The 22980-nt window shown below is 43.8% G+C and overlaps 1 protein-coding gene across 1 annotated transcript in view; it reads right to left on the reverse strand.

The window, feature by feature from the left end:
- Positions 1–14686, reverse strand: part of LOC105490865 (progestin and adipoQ receptor family member 8) — a 59355-nt gene extending 44669 nt beyond the window's left edge. The window contains exon 1 of the mRNA XM_011756838.3: positions 14534–14686. The gene's annotated coding sequence lies outside the window, so the exon portion shown is untranslated. The remainder of the gene's footprint in view (positions 1–14533) is intronic.
- Positions 14687–22980: the final 8294 nt, after the last annotated feature.

Below are 22980 nucleotides of genomic sequence, written 5' to 3' on the forward strand. Positions count from 1 at the left end.
GCAAATAGATTTCACTCATCATGCCAACCTCTACTGCTTGGTAATGGCTTCCTGGAGTCATGTGTTGAGTGGCATTCCAGGCCTGGACTGGAGCTTAGAAGGCAAGGTGTTATGGATTTACAATGTTTGTCACAAGCTCTTGAGGGAGGTGGGGCTCAGGAGGGAGAAGTGGCACAGAACCATATATTTGCCACCCCTGAGCTGACTCTACTATAGACAGCTAAGTGACTTGTGGTCTACTGTTTTCCCTCTAAAACTTTTTTAAAAAGTAGTGATCATATCAATAATAAAAAACTATTTCAAAATATTTGCAATAACATCTTTAAATATTTTCCCTGAAAATGTATTCCCCTCATTATCTCTAATAGAATTATTATATTATATTATATATATTACATTACATTATATATTATATATATAAACAATTATTATAATTAAATATTATAATTATTATCTCTAATAATAATGAGGTCCTCCTTGGCATGTGCAATAGGGAGCCAAAGGTGGAATTTGTAGGCTTTTCTTCAATTGCATCCTGACAACTACTATCTTCTAGAACTCCATGAGTAAGATGGTTAAAAAAGAGCTAAGAAGTTCTCCAGCAGTTATATGGCTTCTGTGATGGGACAGGACAGGTAAGGGGGAAGGAAAAGAAAGAGAAGTTTAGGAATCAAGAAAATACCTACAGGTTCATACCTATAATCCCAGCACTTTAGGAAGCCAAGGCAGGAGAACTGCTTGAGTCCAGAAGTTCAAGATCAACCTGGGTACCCATACAGCAAGACCCTACAAAAAATTAGCTGGGCATGGTTGTATGTGACAGTAATCCCACCTAATGAGAAGGCTGAAACAAGAGGATCACTTGGGCCCAGGTGCTCAAGGCGACAATGAGCTATGTACTACAGCCTGGGCAACAGAGTAAGACCCTGTCGAAAGAAGAAAAGAAAAGAAAAGGAGAGGCAGGGAGGGAGGGAGGGAAGGGGAAAGGAAGAAAGGAGGAAAGAAGGAAAGAATCAAGTAAATATCGGTGCAGTGATCCCAATGACAAAGGAAACTATTAAGCAGTCGATGTGATGTTTTGATAGGAAAAATGGAGAACCAATTTCTTGAACTTGACTAGTGTATTAGCCCATTCTCGGACTTCTATAAAGAAATACTGGACACTGGGTAATTTACAGAGCAAAGAGGTTTAATTGGCCATGGTTCTGCAGCCTGTACAGGAAGCATGATGCTGGCATCTGCGCAGCTCTTGGGGAGGCCTCAGGAAGCTTACAATCATGGCAGAAGGCAAAGGGGGAGCAAGTACTTCACAACACTGGAACAGGAGTAAGAGAGGGAAGGGGGAGGTGCCACATACTTTTAGACAACCAGATCTCATGAGAACTATCAGGATGACAGCTTCAATGAGGATGATGTGAAGCCATGAGAAACTGCCCCCATGATCCAGTCGCCAGGCCCCACCTCCGACACTGGGGATTATAACTGAACATGAGATTTGGGTGGGGACACAGATCTAAACCCTATCAACTAGCAAAGCTATCTTGATCAATTAATCAATACTATTTCTTGCTGTCTGCTCTGTTCTTAATGCTGTTATGGACCATGTGGACACATCTGAGGCAAAAAAACCGATCCTTTTGTAGCCAGCTTATCCAATCTCTCCCTCTACCCTAAGGCAACCTTGGACACCCAGGCCAGGTCAGATCTCTAGAGAGGCAGAATCAGCCTCCCAGCATCCATTCAGTGTTGGCAGCCAACTGGCTCCCAGGTGAGAACATTTCTGGCAGTAAAAGCAGTACACAGCAGGCAAAAGACCCTAAGAAAGGGCAAGGGAGAGGAGAGAGGCATGTGATTCCAGAGACAAATAAACACAATTAGCTGTGCTAGAAACAAACTGAAAAGACTCAGTGGGATGGCTGATTCCTTCCGCCAAGAGAAAACCAAAGGATAATTCATTTAAAAGAAACCTTTTAGTTCCCTTGGCAGCTATGGTCCAATGACAGTCATATTTTCTATTAAGTCCTTTTTCATTGTGGATTTCTCCAAGATTTAAAACACTATCACAAGAAGGGTTTGACTGCTTTATCAGTTTTGTTGCCCTAATAGAATCCATTAATATTTCAGGCTGGTCCTTTCTTTCTTTCAGGCAGGCCTTTCACAGCTATTCTGTCCCTGTGTACCTAAATGAACCCAATTTGCAGCAATGGGAAAATGGTTGAATTCATAGAAATCAATAGTCATGTCTGCGGGAGTTTGTTAATCCCAGGATCCAATTCTGTAATGCAAGGATTAGCTACAACAGTGAGGTCTGGCAGCAACCATATAGCATGGTGGTAAACAAGATGGGCTTTGGAGTTAGGCAACTTGGATTTGAATCCTGACTCAGTTACAAGTTGGGTGACCAGGGGCAAGTAATTTAAACTCCTTGTGTCTCAGAGCCTTCATCTGTCAAATAGGGATATAGTGATATCTAACAGGGTTATTGTGAAGTTTAAAGAATTATAATAAAAGGGTCCTTATCTTTTGGAAACACATTTTGGAATGTTCACAAATAATATGACGCCTGGGATTTGCTTCAAAATAATCTGAAGATATATATGGAGTTGGCCATGAGTTAATATTTACTGAAATTGGTTGATGGGCACATGGGGATTTATTATACCATATTGTCTACCTCTGCCTGTTTGAAATTTCAATAATAGAAAGTTTAAGAGAGAGAGAGAAACAGAGAGAGAAATACATGTAAAACTCTTAGCACACAACATGTGCTCATTAAATGTAATCTGTTGTAGATCAGAGGTTTTCAGGGCATTGTTTCCAGGTTAGAGATGCCAAGAGACCAGCCTGCCTCTCTAGAAATGTGGGTGAGCTCTGGGGCCAACATGAGGGAGTTAAACACATAGAGAACTTCACTGTCACTCTAGATCATCCACTACTGCCCAAACTTTTCACTATCAGTAACAATAATAAGTTGATTACTGTTGGTTCTCTATGCTTTGGAAGTTTACTAAATCTCACATCCTTCCAATATTTATTACCTAGATCTTTTACAGATACACAGAATCCCAAGTTAGACTTCCAAGTCAGCTTTAGTTGAGCTGTTGGTGGCTCCAAACTGAGCTGCTGTCATCCTCAGCCAAAAGCTAAGCACTTCCAAGTTTTAATGGCACATGCAGCTGCTTGACAGACATGTATGTGGTTTCACAGACATACGAAATAGTGAAAAAATGTTCAATGCACTCCATGCCTCCAATGGGTTCAGGGAACCACTAACATCAATTCAGAAGAGCCAGCCCCAGAAATTCCCAGCTTCTAGGATTTCTAAGATAGGGTGCTGAGCTGCACAGACAGGGAACTCCACCCTGGAGTAATGCCAGGCTAGATATGCACTCCAAGGAATCCCTTAATCAAACTAGCATTTCCAAACTCGATTCCATGCCCCCACACAAACAAGGAATCTGCCATCCTTGCTCTGACACTAACTGTAATAGCCTTGCACTAGCCACTTCATCTCTGTTTCCTCATTTGTACTGGGATATCTCCCTCCTAAGGTTGTTGCAGGGACCAAAGGTAATGCAAGTAAAGTACATTGCACAATGCCCAGCACACAGTGATTGTGTGCCAATACATGGTAGCTATTTTATGTCTTTGTATGCCTTTATGTATGTATGGATATATTATTACCTCCTTTGAAATTTGGTTAACCAGTGGTTCTCCAGGCCATGAGATGTATCAGCCACATAATTATAAAGTTTAATATTTTCTTTCTTTTTCATGTAACGGAATTTTGTTGCAACTGCATTCAATCTTCTCTTCCACAGAGATGATGTATGGATCACTGTGTTATTGTCAACAGTACCTATGTGACCTCTCCTATGCAATTCATGCTGCTTCTGTAAATGTCTTGTGACAATACATTTTAAACTTAAAAACATTTTATAGAAAGTAAAAAGGAGAAAAAAGTGCGCCAATTCAAGTCTAGCAAGACCACTGTTATTACTATTATGAAATACTTGCTGAATGTCCACTGTATATATATTGTTGAGAGGGTCAATGGACAAGATGAGCATATAATAAAGCTGGAACTCCATTAGCAAAGACTTTAGCGGTCTTTGGCTTCTCTAGGGAAGCTAAGAGCGAGCTAATCTAAAATTTTACCCTTACCTTACCCTTAGCTAAAACAGGCACTCTCTTTCCCCTTATCCTGATTTATTCTTCTTCATAGCATTTTTCACTACCTAAAATCATACATTTCCTGATTTACTTGTTTATTGTCTGCCTCCCCCAAGAGAATATATGTTGCATGAAGGCAGGGACTTTGTTCATTTCTGTATCTCCTGTACCTAGAACTGTGCCAACCAAGCACATAGTAAAGTAGACCCTTGAAAAATGTTTTTTAATGAATGATTTAATTTTTTTCCTTTCTGCAAACACCCAATTGCAAAAGGGTATCTATATCTGAGGTCCTGCTCTATGTATTCCTTATGTAGCTGACCACTACAATCCAGTGCAGAAGATAGGGAACACACACACACACACACACACACACACACACACACACACAGAGTGAAGTGGTGCCAAGTGATATGAAGAAAAATGAAGCCAAATAAAGTGATTTCCTCAGGGCCTTACATAGTGTATACTATTCTGATTTTTGCCTCTGTGCCATTGCAGAAGGTATGTCTCCCATCATAAATGCCTCCCTCTCTGGATATTATTCTTCTTTCAAGATCTCACTCAGGTTGTTTCTCCTGAATTACACTCAAACTACAAGAGCTCCCATTGACTTTACCCTGTCTCACACTGAGCGGTACTGCACATACTACCAGTGCCTCAGAGTCCTACACACAATTATAAACATTCTAAAGTTTTCTCCTTCATGGAAAAAAAAAAAATAGCAGACCCTTCAAATGTATTAGGCTCCTTAAGCGCAGAAAGACATGCTTTACACTTCTCTTACATCTCTCAAGGAATCTAACAGTGTTGGGTACTTATTAAGTGGCCAAAAACATCCCTATAAATGAACTGACAAATTTCCTATTTGAACCCCACCTCTGCTGCTCCAGCCTTATTTCATTTATGTCCCAACAACATCTATTGCCTTTTTCTCCCCCTCCTTCCCTAGTGTCCCTCTGAGTTAGACTGATTCTTGAGAGCTACAAATATCTGAAATATTGACATCCCAGATGAGACAAAGACATTGTCTGAGACCCTCAGACCAGAAGTTTCTCAGAAGGTGGCAATAGTTCCAGAGATGTAAGTCATAAACAAGTCATTATTCAGTATGTTTTAAAGAGGAAAAAAAAAAAAAAAGCCATGCAATCCAAGAAACACCTATAGCACTTCATGAATTAACCTGAACCTTTTCATCAAACCAAGATTTGAGGAATCAGTTTCTACTTTCTTGAAATGCCACCCAGTTTCAATGACATTCTTGAACCTATCTGGGTAACATTTTAGTACTACAGGCAATTGAGTATTAGCCCATGAAACTAATTCCACTTTCTAAAGTGCTCAGGGTCTCTGACAACTCAAGGAATAATAGTAATGCCTTTATCTTGCTTAAGTGCAGGAATCAAAAAGCTAAGATGGGATTTCTGGAATGAATTCACTATGGAAAATATAAATGTTCTAATGTGAGAGCCATTAAACTCCACCACTGACTATATACTATCTGCTCTTTTCGTCCATATTTTATACAGATTTACCAAATTCTCTTTATAGTTTTCACCAACAAAAAAGTCATTTCTCCCAAGGCCGGGCGCGGTGGCTCAAGCCTGTAATCCCAGCACTTTGGGAGGCCGAGACGGGCGGATCACGAGGTCAGGAGATCGAGACCATCCTGGCTAACACAATGAAACCCCGTCTCTACTAAAAATACAAAAAAATTAGCCGGGCGAGGTGGCGGGCGCCTGTAGTCCCAGCTACTCGGGAGGCTGAGGCAGGAGAATGGCGTAAACCCGGGAGGCGGAGCTTGCAGTGAGCCGAGATAGCGCCACTGCACTCCAGCCTGGGCGACAGAGCGAGACTCTGTCTCAAAAAAAAAAAAAAAAAAAAAGGTCATTTCTCCCAAAATTATGATCCACAGACATTATTCAGCAGAGTATGTATATTTTATTTCCATCTTCACCTGGTTTGGGTAAGTGTAGCTCACCCCCAGTTTCCTGATTATGGATTTATTTTGAATCTTTTGGTATTTTCTTGGACTCAAAAGAGTAGGTGTTAAGGACAGGGCAAATACAGAGTTTCACAATATTGTCGGAAAGTACCCAATTCTCCATTCTTTGAGAATAGAGATTTGTTTATTCTTCTTTGCTCCTTTTAATCTTGGACCCTAAAAGGATAAATGTCACCACCTCTACTGTTAGCTGTGTCTCAAAATCAACAAAAAGCTCTTAAATCAATAACCTTAGCTCTGGTCTTTCTCAAATTCTTACAGCCCTAGGAACTGAGGTCAGGAACCAGGTCACCCTGGAAAGAGAGGTGAACCAGCCTTGGGTCTTCCCTAGGTGTACTTGTCTTGAAATTTTGAAGTCCCCTATTACCTCCATTGTATATTAACATTCATCATAATTATTAATTTACTCATTCAACAAATATTGCTCTGATATGGCATTGCATATCCTTCACATAAGAAAATATGAAGTTTATTTGCCACCTAGATGGTTTGGAAGCCTATACCCTCCAAGATATTGAGAAAAGAAAAATCTATCCCTCAGGAGAGAGAATGAGTGCTGAGCAATGGGAGAAGCCCCTTATAAAACCATCAGATCTGGAGAGAACTAACTCACTATCACCATAATAGCAAGAGGAAAACTGCTCCCATGATTCAATTATTTCCACCTGGTCCTGCCCTTGACACGTGGGCATTATTACAATTCAAGATGAGATTTGGGTGGGGGGACACAGAGCTAAACCACATCACTCTTCATCTGTTAAAAAAAAAAAATCGGTATATTTGCTCTTTATGCCTCATGGGATGGTAGCAAAAGTCATATTTGAGAAGATATATAAAAGCACTTTGAAAACTGTCCAGCAGATGTGCATGCAGAAATACTGAATGAGGTAAATTTATCAATATTAATTAAACACCCCTAAGGTTCAAAAACAATGTTTTTCAAACTTTGACCACAACCAATTAGAAGTCAGCATACACCCAAGACTAAACAAAAGTTTAGAAAACAATACTTACGTTACTTAGATATTTTTATTCCCTTTTCTTCTTTTTTTTTTTTTTTAAATGCAAGTCATGCATTTCACAAGGCAGTAGTCCTTGACCCTCAACTCACAGTGGGCATCAGAATCATCTGAGAATTAAAAAAATTTGATACCCAGGAGCTACTCACCTTGACTCACAAACAATGGCCTGGGGTGGGGCTCGGGCAACAATATTCTTAGACAGCCCCAGGTGATTCTATTCTACAGCCAGGACTGAGAACCACAGTACCAATGGTTTCTAGATCACAGCTAAGAAAACACTGTTACTTATTTACATCCTTGTCTGCTAAACATTCTCTGTGCCCAGAGTTTGCTCCACCATGCCCATCCCCCAACCCATTTTGCTGAAGATCTGCTTGTTACTGAGTTGATTACTCATGTGGCTCGGGTGTGTGTGTGTGTGCACGTCCCAAGTAGCTGGGACTACAGGCACGTGCCACCACGCCTGGCTAATTTTTGTATTTTTTGTAGAGATGGGGTCTTGCTATATTGCCCAGGCTGGTCTTGAACTCCTGGGGCTCAAGCGATCTTCCTGTCACAGCTTCCCAAAGTGCTGGGATTACAGGCATAAACCACCATACGCAGCTAAAGATAAGCAAAGGGAAGGGGAAATGGCCAGAACTCCTCACCTGCTCACACAGCAAAGGTAACTCTCTGATGATGCCTAGACAGGAGTCTGAGAAGAGCCTTCAGAAGCCTGGGAGATAAGTTCAATCAGAAGGAGCTTCCTGGCCTGGCTATCTCCTCCTTCCAAGTGTAGCCCAGAGGGAAGAGAAAGCTCCTCCATCCTCATCTTTCCTCTACACAAGTCTGGGGGACTGTCCTGTTTGCTTGGTTGATCTGCAGACTACACTTAGCTGTCTGGCAGAACCTAGGCCAGAATGCAGAAGGTACCAGGGACGCTGGAGGCCCTACATCTGTGCCCCTGCCCTATCCTTGGGCACACAAATGGAAACAAGAAACCTGAATTCTTTCTGTACATAATAGGTTAAGAAACAAAATCTGTGTCTGTTTAAAGCACAGTCTTGGCCGGGCGCGGTGGCTCAAGCCTGTAATCCCAGCACTTTGGGAGGCCGAGACGGGCGGATCACGAGGTCAGGAGATCGAGACCATCCTGGCTAACCCGGTGAAACCCCGTCTCTACTAAAAAATACAAAAAACTAGCCGGGCGAGGTGGCAGGCGCCTGTAGTCCCAGCTACTCGGGAGGCTGAGGCAGGAGAATGGTGTAAACCCAGGAGGCGGAGCTTGCAGTGAGCTGAGATCCGGCCACTGCACTCCAGCCTGGGCGACAGAGTGAGACTCCTTCTCAAAAAAAAAAAAAAAAAAAAAAGCACAGTCTTTGGATTTTGACCTAGATCTACTAACCAGTCATGATACTAAGAGTTGACACTTACTGCGATCCTTCTGTGTGCTAAGCATTTCTTTTTTTTTTTTTTTTTTGAGATGGAGTCTGGCTCTGTCGCCCAGGCTGGAGTGCAGTGGCCAGATCTCAGCTCACTCCAAGCTCCGCCTTCCGGGTTTACGCCATTCTCCTGCCTCAGCCTCCTGAGTAGCTGGGACTACAGGCGCCCGCCACCTTGCCCAGCTAGTTTTTTGTACTTTTTTTTAGTAGAGACGGGGTTTCACCGTGTTAGCCAAGATGGTCTCGATCTCCTGACCTCGTGATCCGCCCGTCTCGGCCTCCCAAAGTGCTGGGATTACAGGCTTGAGCCACCGCGCCTGGCCATATGCTAAGCATTTCATACACACTCTAATTCACATCTCTTCAGATATGCATTCGATGGATACTCAGATTAAGTAACACACCCAGGGTGGCACAGTTAAGAAATGGTGATGTCAGGGTGCTAATGCAGGTTTATTTTTACTCCAAATCCCATGCTCTAGCCAAGGACTTCTCAGCACTACTGATATTTTGAACCAGATAATTATTTGTTGTGAGGGGCTGTCCTGTGCATTATAGTATGGTTAGCAGCATCTCTGGACTCCACTCATTAGATGCCAGTAACATCCCTCCCCCTCCAGTTATGACAATCAAAAATGTCTCCAGACATCACCAAATTTCATCCTCTGGGGGAAAGAGGGGCAAATTCACCACCCCCTTCTCCCCATTAAGAATCACAGCTCCAGGCCGGGCGCGGTGGCTTACGCCTGTAATCCCAGCACTTTGGGAGGCCAAGACGGGCAGATCACAAGGTCAGGAGCTCAAGACTAGCCTGACCAACATGGTGAAACCCCATCTCTACCAAAAATACAAAAATTAGCTGGGCTGGTGGTACGTGCCTGCAATCCCAGCTACTCAGGAGGCTGAGGCAGGAGAATTGCTTGAACCCGGGAGATGGAGGTTGCAGTGAGCCGAGATCGCGCCACTGCACTCCAGCCTGGGTGACGCAGCAAGACTGTCTCAAAATAATCATCATCATCACAGCTCCAGTCTAAGCCATAATGTATGTTGTTTCCTTGTCCTTTACAAGTACATAAATCGCTACTCAGAAGACAGAGCAAGAACCAAACACAACATTCCAGGAAAGTGTGGTAAAGCAATAATACCACCCTATCCTACAGATATATAACTTTGTAATTCACTAATTATAGCTATTATCTCCTTTTATGGCCTCTGAGTGCATATCAGGATCTAATTTTGAAAGAGTTAATCCACCTCAAAAATATGAACACCATTGAGAGATCCACCTATTTACCTGTCTTTGAGAAATTGAGGGAAAAGATCATGTAGTAAAATCCATATTAATTCTTAGCTCCACAGGCCATTAGGAGAAGAAACTTTTGTTCATGCATCATTGTAAGAGAGCACATGATGTGAAAGAACTTCTGAAGGGCAAAGCCTGTGTCTCAAGCCTCTCCATCTCCAGCACTTGCTTGCCTAAAACAGAGAATTCTTACTAAATGGTCAACATTTCATGAAACATTAACTATTTCATAGCAGCCCCTAATCATCTGATTAAAATTGAGATGAAACTTTCCCATCTTTCTAATATATGGATGTATGTATATTAAATAACACTTATAAACTTGAAAAAAAAAAACTAGTGTTGACATTTACAGAAGAGCTGAGATTTCAGTGCCAGGCTATTCTTTCCTATTGTTTAAAAAACACAGCAGAGCAAAACTCACATTTGGAATGAAGGGAATGTTTACCAGAATCATCTCTTTCAATACATGCCAAGAGAACTGTAGCTGTTTTGTTAGAATAATATTTTCATTGGATGAAGGAAAAAAAATTAGAGGAGAGGCTTTTAAACTTTTTTGAGATTTGCCTTACCACGCCAAACTGTTATACCTAATATACAATCATGACAGGAATGCTCATTTTAAAAAATCTGAATTCAAAAGAAAGTAACTGGGAGCACTGACCCCATTTATTTGGAGTCTGTATTTCCTCATTTCTGAATAAATAAAAAGTAAGTAGTTGTGGTTGCTTTTAAAGGTTACCCTTTAAAAATTCTTAAAAGACCACCCTTTAAAAATTCTTAAAAGACCACCCTTTAAAAATTCTTAAAAGACCACCCTTTAAAAACTCTTAAAAGAACAGAAGGGCAAAAACCAAAATGTTCTATTTGTAGTTAGTTGCAAAACCTAACTGAAGGGAATATCATTACCTGGGAAATGATAAATTTCCACATGGCTTCAAAGGAATTTTAACATAAGACTATCAATAAATAATATTCCTAACAAGAATAGCTAGACTCTATTGAGTACTCATGTGTTGGGCACCGAACTCAAGTGTTCTACATGCATCAATGCTATTTCATCTTCATCACAGCCCCATGAGGTACATGCTCATTGATATCTTCATTTTAAGGTAAGAAAACTGAGGCCAAAAGAGATAAAACTTGCCCCCAAACCACAGCTAGATCAAGATTCAAGCTGTGGTTGTGTGAAGCTTTATGCAATACAACCTGAAAAAAAAAATGCGGATTTTAAAAAGGGATATGTTCAGTTCATTTTTTATACAGTGTGCCATGAAATCTCAAAGTTGAAATTAATTTTCAGAAATAATTCTCTTCCCTTTACTTCTGTAGATCCTTTCACATCAAAAATCAAGCACCAGGCATTACCTACAGCTGGGGCAAATGGCTTTCTGGGTACCTCTTCTTTTGGTGAGACAACAAGTCTTTTGTATTTCTGTTTTGCTTTCTGTAAAAATCCACAATGACGGAGACTGCCTAGTAACAAATATCAGGAGGGGAAAAGAAAGGCTTACTTTTTCTAGCCCAATATGCCATAAGCTATAACAATAAAGTGACAGGACCAATTACTTTACACACATACCAGAGCATAAACACCAAAATGAAGGTTGTGCTTCAAAGTAGTTAAGTTTTTGAGGAGTTAAATGTTATACTCAAAATTTCCACTGTGGAGATGATGGGAGCCCCTAACCCCGGTGTTGTTCAGGGACCGACTGTAATTCCTTCCAATCCTAAATACACACTCCATGCCATTACTGAATGCCCCTTTTAGAACTGCTGGTCCTTCAAGAGAATTTTCATTATTTTAATGAGCATACTTCTTATTGACAACCTCGATTCCCCACCTCGGAAGCCCAAGTTGGCCCTGCACAGTGCCTGGCTGTTTCCCAGCTGAAGAAGGTTTGCCATCGCTGAGGCAATCAGGAAATGTGTTGCAAACTCTGAAGGCAACTCCAAAGCAGGAGCTCCAAAATTATTCTCAGTAGTGACAGCATCACTAGAATTAGTACACAGCTTGCCAAGAGCAGGCTTTTGAAGGGGAGAAATACTGATTTGAATGTATAAATACTGGCATATTTATTTTAACATTTGGATAAAGAACTGGAAGCATCAGCAAGTGTTACGTCCAAGTGAATAAGTACACTGCTGCAGGAATGATAATGCAGATTTTGATGCAAGGTCCCGACCACTCAGTAAGGTATACACACACCCTTAATGGAAACATGCTTGTCCTGAAATGATTCTTGTAAAATGAATAAATCGCTTTCTATCCTGTTAACTTGCATAACTATTAAATATTTCCTTTTCATGAATTGAAAAACAGACCCAACAAATGCTAATTGCCAAAATAATCCTTGTTTCTCCAATGAAGCTCAAATCTCAGTGTGTGTCAGAAGATGGACCTATATGCACCAGAAGGAAATCTGGTGCACACACACCCGCAAAGAAAAGAAAAACCCAGGTATCTTTCAATGGATATATCCACTTAATAAGATTCCTCTACCCTGGGTCTTCTAGAATTAGTTGTTACGCCAAATAACTGAACTAATTACCATACATAATTAATACAAGATGGGTTAATGTAAGATAGTCAACATTTAACTAATAATTGAAGGACATGCACCCAAGGACAAACAACAGAAATAAAAAACAAAAACAAAAAACAGGCCGGGCGCGGTGGCTCAAGCCTGTAATCCCAGCACTTTGGGAGGCCGAGACGGGCGGATCACGAGGTCAGGAGATCAAGACCATCCTGGCTAACACGGTGAAACCCCGTCTCTACTAAAAAATACAAAAAACTAGCCGGGCGAGGTGGCAGGCGCCTGTAGTCCCAGCTACTCGGGAGGCTGAGGCAGGAGAATGGTGTAAACTTGGGCGGCGGAGCTTGCAGTGAGCTGAGATCCGGCCACTGCACTCCAGCTTGGGCGACAGAGCGAGACTCCGTCTCAAAAAAAAAAAAAAAAAAAAAAAAAGCCATGCTTTGGTCCTTTGTTTTTAAGATACACACTTGGATACTCATCCACTGAGGTCCTAAGCAGTCTGGCTCCCTTCCAGTTGACCTGGTCAAGGGTGCAGCAGCTCAGGGCTGGGTACACGCTGTGGATGATCTTAACAGGGTAGTCAAGGGCAGTCCACCTTCCATGCAGGAAACACCTATTAACTTCACTAACAGGAGTCTTCACTGACAAGCAAATACTCCCAAACTGCACAATACTCTCATGTTTAACTCGACTGGAATGCAGTGCGTTTGTGGGCATTGTTTGGTGTGTGTATGGGTTGTGGATTTTCCTCGTTTTGTGAGAAGCAGAAACAGCTTCTCACAGAGTACTGGAACAAGTAGTACACACGTGGGTCTAAAAATCACATATACGGTGTGTTATATGAGTTATCCCTAAGGCGCACACACACACAGGTAGATATTACCTGTACATTTGAAATCTCACTCCATAACTATTCTTTTTAGCCTAGGCTCTTCTCATCGGGTTTGTGGACAAAATCATTTCTAACCCAGCTAAGAAATATGGGATGCAACTTAGGTCAAGACAATGAGTCTGCCAAGGCCCCTGTACCTCCCGCTAGTCTGCCAGTGCCGGGCGCACCTACAGCTGCACAGGAAGCTGCGGTGCCCGGCTGCCTCCAGGTCCCCGCACCGGGTCGGCGAGGTGCAGCAGCCCCCCAAACCCAGGCTCCGAATATTACCCAAGCGCGTTGAGTGCGAGGTCCCCACCCGCCCCGATATGCCCGGTGTTTCTGCCTAGAGTAGATTCCCTTTCGAGCTGTCTACGACCCTGTTCCACCGAGGGCGCTTCGTTCCCATAGCCGAGACAGACGCTTCCAGCGTTCCAGCCCCACCAGCCACCTCCGACACCCCACCGCGGCGTTCCCATCCCGCCAAGCCCCAGCATCTGCCCATTAGCCAGCTGCCGGCGGTTCTCATCACAACTCCGCTCCTCGCGCCAACCCTCTCACCCTCTCAGAGAAGCCCCCTCCATCTTTCCCGGGCGAAAGCACATGCCTAGCCCCACCCTACTCTTTCCGGGGTTCCCCTACCTCGGGCTCCCCATCCTCGGGCTCCCCCTCCCACCCCGAGCTTCCTCCCCTTCGCACTCCCCTCCCGGGTTCCGTTCCCCTCCGCCCTGCGGAGGGCGCCCCAAAAATGCGGACAGGGCGCCCCTCGTTCCGCCCTGTCGGACTCCCCCATGTCGCGGTCCTGAATCTCCCGCCCTATGGGCTCAGGCTTCCCAACATCGCGGTCCCCACACCCCCGCCAGCTCTCCAGGCTCGGGCTCCATGACTCCCCAGCATCATAGTCCTGGCCACCCCCCTACAGCCGTTCAGAGCTCCAGGGCTCCCCAACATCCTAACCCGTCGTCCCCCCTCTTCCGGGCTTGGATTCTGAGACTCAACATAGGGGCCCTAAACTCCGGCCCCTGGCCTCAGGTTCCCAACGCTGCGGCTCTGGACCTCCCCTCCGAGCTCGGGGTGCGAGGACTCCCCAAAGCCGCGATCCTGACGTCCCCGCCTCCCGAGCTCGGGCCCCGGGGCTCCCCGACCTCGCGGTCCCGATACCCAACTCAACCCGCTCCGCGCCTCCCGCGGCGGGACTCACCGGCAGGGGCGGCGGCCGAGACCGTGCGCGCAGCCCAGCCCGGCCCAGCCCGCACTCCCGCCTCGGGTTCCCGGCCACTAGCTTCCCGCAGGCGGCTGCGACCGCGGCGGGCTCGGCTTGGGGGAGCGGCCGGGAGGAGGAGACCGCCGGGGGCGGGTGACGCCCGGCTCCGCCCCTTCCCAACCCGGGGGCGGGATGCGCAGACCCGCGCGCTCCGCCGCTGCCCGCGCCGCTGCCGCCGCTGCGAGGAAGTTGACTGACGCCGCTTCCTTCCACCCAGGACGCAGACCCTCGCAGTCCCTGGTAGCTGCAAAAAAAGCGGACTTTGAGACAGGGACGCCTTAACCGCCCTCGTATTCTTTCCAAGAATTCACCTCCCAGGGGGCCATTTCCAAAGTCCCTCGGGAAGGGCGGAAAACAATAACAAACTTCATCTGCGCTGTCAAGACTGATTTAAATCCTGGCCTTCTCTCTCACCACTCTCGGGTGAACGTTCAGGGTCATGCCCATGATATAAATAATGTGATGACATACTACGGAGGCCCTTGCAGACACTTCCACACCCCTAAGATACACCCGCCCAAGACTCGTGCCTCTCCCATGACTACATCACACAGACACATCTGACACTGCCCTGCAGAGGATCCGTCTTCTACCCTGTGCCCTCAATCCCCAGCCCTCGTGAGTCCTAGCAATAGCGACCCACACACGCAATCTATTGGGGGTGGAATGGGGGGATCGTGGATTCCACCTCCCGACTTGCTCCTCACCCACAACCTTCTCTGTATTTTACCATGAGAAAAAGATAGTTAAGAAGTTGGATGATCAATTAACAAATCAAGTTGGCTTTGCTTTTAAAAAGCCTTCTTCACTATCTGGAGAAAAGGCCTGGGAAGATGGCCTGCTTACTGTAAGATTCTCTGGTCTGCTTACTGTAAGATTTTCTCAGATGGCCTAATTCTGGTCTGCTTACTGTAAGATTTTCTCAGGCCTAACTCTGGTCTGCTGGTTCCCGAAACTTCTCTTATACCACCGGGTTTCAGTGACATGTCGCACAACATCTCGCATTTGTACAATGTTTCTCTTTTTCAAAACATTTTAGCCGTGTGATGGTTCACACCTGTAATCCCAGCACTTTGGGAAGCCAAAGTGGGCAGATTGCTTAAGTCCAGGAGTTCAAGACCAGCCTGGGCAAAAAGGTGAGACCCTTTCTTTGCAAAAAATACAAAAATCAGATGGGTGTGGTGGCACATGCCTGTAGTCCCAGCTTCTTATTCTCAGGCAAACATTATGAAGCAAAGAAAGTAGGTAATCTCAGCAGGATTATTTCAGTTCCATAAATGAAGACATTTAGACTGTGAGCAGTTACATGGCAGGTTTGAAGCTGAGTCAGAGCCAGGAAAGAGCCTAGGGGCCTGTCTTCAGAGCCACTGCTCTCCCCAGGGAATCATAGTCCAGCCCTTACTTATAGGTGGATACTAGTGGAAATGTCACAAGAGGTCTTTGGCAGCTTTGCTCCCTCCATCTCTTCTTCACCCCAAAGATGTCAGGGAACTCTCCTTATCCTCAAAAACCTATAATAGGCCAGAGGTCACAGCTGTACAACAGGGCTTATTGAGAGGGGGTGAAAACTCCTTCCACTTTGGGCCACTCTAGAAACAAAATTACAGGTTAGCAAATCTAAAAGCCTATCCACAGCCTTCATCCAACTAATGTGAGCTGTCAGCCAGGAGCTGATGAGCCTCCAAAATGCTTTGCTGATTGTTTTGGCAGTGTTTTTCTCCCTAAGAGTTACTCCATGTGGAATGTGAAGAAGTTTTAAAAGAAGACTAACAAGTCTTCTAATTCTTTCTCAGTGGTAAATGTTGCTTTCTTGCCCTTTATCCAAAAGGCAGATGTGAACGTGCATGTAAAGTGTAATGGGTGTCAGGCATTGTTATCTGTGCATGAGGCAGTTCTGTTTGCAAGTGACGCTGTCCAGAGTCACTAGATAAGAATGGTGGTTCTCAGCCGGGCGCGGTGGCTCAAGCCTGTAATCCCAGCACTTTGGGAGGCCGAGACGGGTGGATCACGAGGTCAGGAGATCGAGACCATCCTGGCTAACACCGTGAAACCCCGTCTCTACTAAAAATACAAAAAACTAGCCGGGCGAGGTGGCGGGCGCCTGTAGTCCCAGCTACTCCGGAGGCTGAGGCAGGAGAATGGCATAAACCCGGGAGGCGGAGCTTGCAGTGAGCTGAGATCCGGCCACTGTACTCCAGCCCGGGCTACAGAGCAAGACTCTGTCTCAAAAAAAAAAAAAAAAAAAAAAAAAAAAAAAGAATGGTGGTTCTCATCCTTCATGCCTTTTAAAACTACCTTGGTCTCATGCTAGCTAGCTTCTTTTATTTTCTACTGTGAGGTAATGGCCTACTTCCATTTGGGCAGTAAAAGTGATGTTTTGGTAACACTGAAAAAAGTCCTAGGGTGACCTGGCTATTTTTGAATTATAATAAAAGTCTGTTGGGTCCCTCATAAAAGACAGTTAGGATGGCCTGTGGTATATGGAAATTCACAGCCAACTGTCCTCTATGTAATAATCCCATCTGGCAACAAAATTTTGACCTGAGATTTTTCCAAAACCTGGAAACAGCCAAGATCTTGGATATTGCAGTATTTCCTTAACAAGGAGAATGCTAAACTGCTAATCCAGTCAACATGTATCAGACCTAATTCCCTTTCAGATTGCCCTTGAAAGCCGCAGAGACAGGCAATATGCAAAATGATGAAAGAAATAGATAAGATTAAAGAGCTATTTTTGTCCCAATCTCTATAAAATAATTTGATCTATTTTACATTGGATACATACCACACTGACACTGTTTTTATAAACCTTCCACTTTGTGTTTACATAGTATCACTTTTCCAAGGAGCTCAAAGTACGTTTGATGACATCATATTACTCAACTTCATACATTTATATGAAGTAGGAAAGGGGTAAAAACTGGTAGTCTTATTGTAACACGGAGAAATGGAAGCATGAAATAGTTAAAACCACTTGCCTGGAACATTCTGGTATACATACCAGTTTATATTAAAAGTAGACCTATTTGTGAAAACTGCTACAGTGGAGAATTATTTAAAAGCTCTACTATTTTTGTTCTCTTTTTACATCTTATGAAAGGACTGAGGACTATTAATTTCTTCACTATCTTGGCAGAGAAAAGAAGAGGCACTTTGCACAGTGGTTAAAAGTGTGGCCTTGGGAGTGAGAGCCTTCTTCAGTAGGTAACTTAACTTTTCTTCTTCCTTCTTTTTTTTTTTTTTGAGACAGTCTCACTCTGTGCCCCAGGCTGGAGTGCAGTGGCATGATCTCGGCTCACTGCAGCCTTGGCCTCTAGGTACCTCAGCCTCCCGAGTATCTGGAATTACAGGCACACACCACCACGCCCGGCTAATTTTTTGTATTTTTGGTAGAGATGCGGTTTTGCCATGTTGGTCCCAAAGTGCTGGGATTACAGGCATGAGCCACCATGCCTGACTGGTAACTTAACTTTTCTATGCTTCAGGATCCTTATCTCTAACACAAAAATAATAATTGTACCCACATATCATACAATGAAGGCCTGATTAAATGAGTGAAAAGACAATGACTTCATTTAAGTGGGGTTTTTTTTGAGATGGAGTTTTGCTCTTGTTGCCCAGGCTGGAGTACAATGGCACGATCTCGACTCACTACAACCTCCACCTCCCGGGTTCAAGCAATTCTCCTGCCTTAACCTCCTGAGTAGCTGGGATTACAGGCGCCCGCCACCATGCCTCACTGTTTTTTTTTTTTTGTTTTTTTTTTTTTTTTGGATTTTTAGTAGAGACGGGGTTTCACCATGTTGGGCAGGCTGGTCTTGAACTCCTGACCTCAGGTGATCCGCCCTCTTCAGCCTCCCAAAGTGCTGGGATTACAGGCGTGAGCCACCGTGCCCAGCTTAAGTGGTTGTTTATGGAATCTTTGTTTCAATATTTTCTACTTGCAGCAAAGATATACTATCCCAGTGGACTACACAGGAAGAATTTGGGAAAACTTGAATATCTGTATTTTTTTACCCTAAAGTCAAATCCATCATTCCTTGACATTCCATGATCAGATAGCCATCCATACTTAGTGTTTCTATTTAGATCCCCTGCCAAATGGCCAACTGGGAAAAGTAACCACGATACTAATTTCACACACAGGATGCTAAAGAACTGCGATTGAGTCAGATTAAAAATAAAAATCGTGATTTTCTTGTACTGTCTGTCTATTTTATCTCATTTAATGGTGGAATGGTAGGGGCTCACTAAAGCTAATTTGATTTTCATTAGGAATTGCTCATGTCATTTTTTCCTTTTGTTTGTTTATAATAATAACAATTCAGGGAGCAAATAAATTAACCCATGCAGACAAAAAAAAGATGTAGAAATTGCTCCTGGGCCCTCAGTAAGCCCTGGGCACATGTGAGATTTTGAGGCCTTATATGATCTCTCATTCTCTAAGGTAACTAGTTCCTAGTTGAAGAGTTTCAGATGGCAAACTATAACAATAAATGATAAAAGGACTGAGCAGGAAGCTTTAATATTATTATTATTTTAAAAGTCTTATCTAATATATTTATTTTTAAATTTTTAATCGATACTAATAATTGTAGGTATTTATGAGGTACATGTAAATTTTGACATATGCATACAATATGTAATGTAATGATCAAATCAGGGTATTTAGGGTACCCATCACCTCAAACATCTATTTTTTTAAAAATATTTTTAAATTAATTTTTAATTTCAATTTACTTTTTGTTTTTATTTTTTTGAGACAGGGTCTCACGCTGTCTCCAGGGCTGGAGTGCAGTGGCACGATCATAGCTCACTGCAGCCTCAACCTCCTGGGCTCAGGTGATCCCCCCACCTCAGCCTCTCAAGTAGCTGGGACTACAGGTGCACACCAGCACGCCTGACTAATTTTTTGTATATTTTTGTAGAGACCGGGTTTCATGATGTTGCCCAGGCTGGTCTCAAACTCTCAGGCTCAAGCGATCCTCCTGCTGTGGCCTCCCACAATGCTGGGATTATAGGTGTGAGCCACCATTATCACTTATTGGTGTTGGGAACACTTCAAATATTCTCTTACAGCTGTTTTGAAATATATAATAAATTGTTGTTAATTATAGTCACTCTACTGTACTATTGAACACTGGAACTCACTCCTTCTACCTAACTGTATGTTTGTGCTTATTAACCAACCTCTCTTCAATTCCCCTTCCCTTTCCAGCCCCTGGTAACCATTATTCTACTCTGTACCTCCATGAAATCAACTTTTTAAGTTCCCACACATGAGTGAGATCATATGGTATTTGTCTCTCTGTGCCTGGTTTATTATACTTAACATAATGACCTCTAGTTCCATCTATGTTGGTACAAAGGATTTCATTTTTTATGGCTGAATAGTATTAATAAAATAAAATGAATTCCTAAAGTCCAACAACATTTGATGTGTGTAAATGTTTAACACCTGTTCCTAAATAAAACCCTGATTTAGGAAATACAGTGTATAATTGGATTGTGGTAATTTAACAGCAAATAAAAGTTTGGATATCAAAGCATGAGGCCTTTCCTTATTCTCCAGCAGAAATTTGCAACTAAAAAGCCTTAGGGTAAATGGACTTGGTTTCCCTCCTCTTTAAAAGGTCTGACAATTTTGTTTCTTCCATCCGCTTTGCTTCTGATTCTCAGTCATTTTATCCTGGGGCAGAGAGGGAGATGGGCAATTCCTGAGCACTGGGAAAATCAGAAAGATTGAATTTCAGACTGATACCAAAAGTTTCGAGAAGTAAACATTTTTTCTTTTCTTTTCTTTTCTTTTTTCTTTTCTTTTTTTTTTTTTTTTTTTTTTTTGAGACAGGGTTTCACTCTGTCACCAGGCTGATGTGCAGTGGTGCAATCTCAGCTCACTACAACCACTGCCTCCCAGGCTCAAGTAATTCTCCTGCCTCGGCCTCCCAAGCAGCTGGGATTACAGGCACCCGCCACCATACCCAGCTAATTTTTGTATTTTTAGTAGAGACGAGGTTTCACCATGTTGGCCAGGCTGGTCTTGAACTCCTGACCTCAAATGATCCACCCACCTCGGCCTCTCATAGTGCTGGGATTACAGGCGTGAGCCACTGTGCCCAGCCAGAAGTAAACACCTTTCACTCTGCCCAACTTCAATTCAGTTTGGACTGTGTTCTAAAAGATTTTGGAGAGAAATTTCTCAGGCTTAGGACTAGAAAAGGAAAGCCATGTGAACTCACCCAGGATGAAAAACTGAGGCTTGAACCTCTGGACTTTGCCACACCCCAGTTGGTATACTCATAGCAGCCTGGAAGTGGACAACTCCCTATAGCTCATTTCAGTCTCTCACCTATCATCTAAGTTAGGCTAATGAGCAAAGGCACAGACCCTCCTCTGTTGGACAGCTGGGGGTCAAAATCCCAGGAAGTGACAGAGGGTCCTGTCCACAGCTCTTTTTTTTTTTTTTTTTTTTTTTGAGACGGAGTCTCGCTCTGTCGCCCAGGCTGGAGTGCAGTGGCGCGATCTCGGCTCACTGCAAGCTCCGCCTCCCGGGTTCACGCCATTCTCCTGCCTCAGCCTCCCGAGTAGCTGGGACTACAGGCGCCCACAACCGCGCCCGGCTAATTTTTTGTATTTTTAGTAGAGACGGGGTTTCACCGTGGTCTCGATCTCCTGACCTTGTGATCCGCCCGCCTCGGCCTCCCAAAGTGCTGGGATTACAGGCGTGAGCCACCGCGCCCGGCCTGTCCACAGCTCTTTAGCTGAAGCCTTTCTCAGGGATACTTATCTTGGCTCTCTCTTTCTTTAAATAGGATGGCACGGTGAAAATGGCAGTATTGGACAAGATGAGTAGCAACTGCATTATTCACGCTTGAATCTGGCTTGGTTTCAGGGTTTAATGATCTAAAAAGAAAAAAAAAAATCAGTGCAACAACTAACCAGTTTAATTCAGCTTGTGTTTACTGAGTCTGTTTTCACTACAGAGGAGTAAGTCGGGGGCCAGAACTCGCTGTCCATGTGTCCATCTGGAAGGCCTCAGGATAGATGAGACCTGGGCTATATCTCAGCCCAGACTGCAGGGCAGGGCAGATAAATTGGAGTCCTTTCCAGTCCATATTTGTACCCCTGGGGACAGGCCACTGGATGTTGGGCCAAGTTTAAAGTTGTGATTTGAGTCAAGGGTGACTTCTGGTCTGATGGAAATAGCATCTTGAGCTGACCTCTCTTGTGATACTTTCATTTTGCAAATCTCTTTTTACTTCTTTGGCTCCTCTGCTAGACTGTAAGCTCCTATGGAGAGAGGTTTGTATACATGATAATCATTGTCCTACCCATATGACATAGCAAATAGTATGTGTTCAACATATATTTGTTAAGTGTATGAACCAAATAATGTAAATTGTTGGCACATTGAGAATCCACTTAGTCCAGGAGTCTATCATCATTTACTGTAGAACCCTTAGAGAAGGCTAGAATGACCTACAAATGTACCAGAAGAGGAAAACATGCCCCAGGGGTGGAAACAAGGAGGACAAGAAGAAGCAGTTAAGGAGAAGCATGTATTCCAATTTGAAAGGAAGGGAGAGAGAAAGGAAATGAATGAGCAGGAGTTAATTCTTGTCCCAGCAGGCGGTGCTACAGTAATGGACTGCTCAGTTTTTTAAGTTGTCAAATTGAATTAAACTGAAGTAAACTGGCCAGGCATGGTGGCTCACGCCTGTAATCCCAGCACTTTGAGAGGCCAAGGCGGGTGGAGCAGAAGGTCAGGAGTTCGAGACCAGCCTGACCAACATGGTGAAACCCCGTCTCTACTAAAAACACAAAAAATTAGCCTGGTGTGGTGGGGCACACCTGTAATTCCAGCTCCTCAGGAGGCTGAGGCAGGAGAATCACTTGAACCCAGGAGGCGGAGGTTGAAGCAAGCCGAGACCGCACCACTGCACTCCAGCCTGGGCAACAGAGTGAGACTCTGTCTCAAAAAACAAACAAAAAACTGAAGTAAACTGAGTTGCAAGAATTTGACATACTGAAGAAGTATCCTGAATAGTTCAAACTAAAGTAAAATTCTCCTTTGTTCTCTCTCTCAATTAAATTAATCTGATTATCCTTCCCACTAGCCTGGGATCCTCCAGCCCTGAGGACATCTGGGAAGAACCCTGGAAGCTACTCTGAGTGTGAAAGCCAGGTTTATTGGGTCTTTCTCCCTCAACGTTCCTTGTAGTTCCTTGTAGCCTCCAAAAATCATCTGATAGCCTGGGGATTTTGACCAGAGACTTCAAATCCTGGCAATGTCAACGGGAAGTTCCAGCAGGAGGCTTACAAAGCAAGTATTCCCTGCAATAAGGAATGATGACTGAGGACTGACTAAATTAACTAGGGTCTAT

This window comes from Macaca nemestrina, chromosome 5 (assembly GCF_043159975.1).
Source record: "Macaca nemestrina isolate mMacNem1 chromosome 5, mMacNem.hap1, whole genome shotgun sequence".
Classification (NCBI taxonomy): domain Eukaryota; kingdom Metazoa; phylum Chordata; class Mammalia; order Primates; family Cercopithecidae; genus Macaca; species Macaca nemestrina.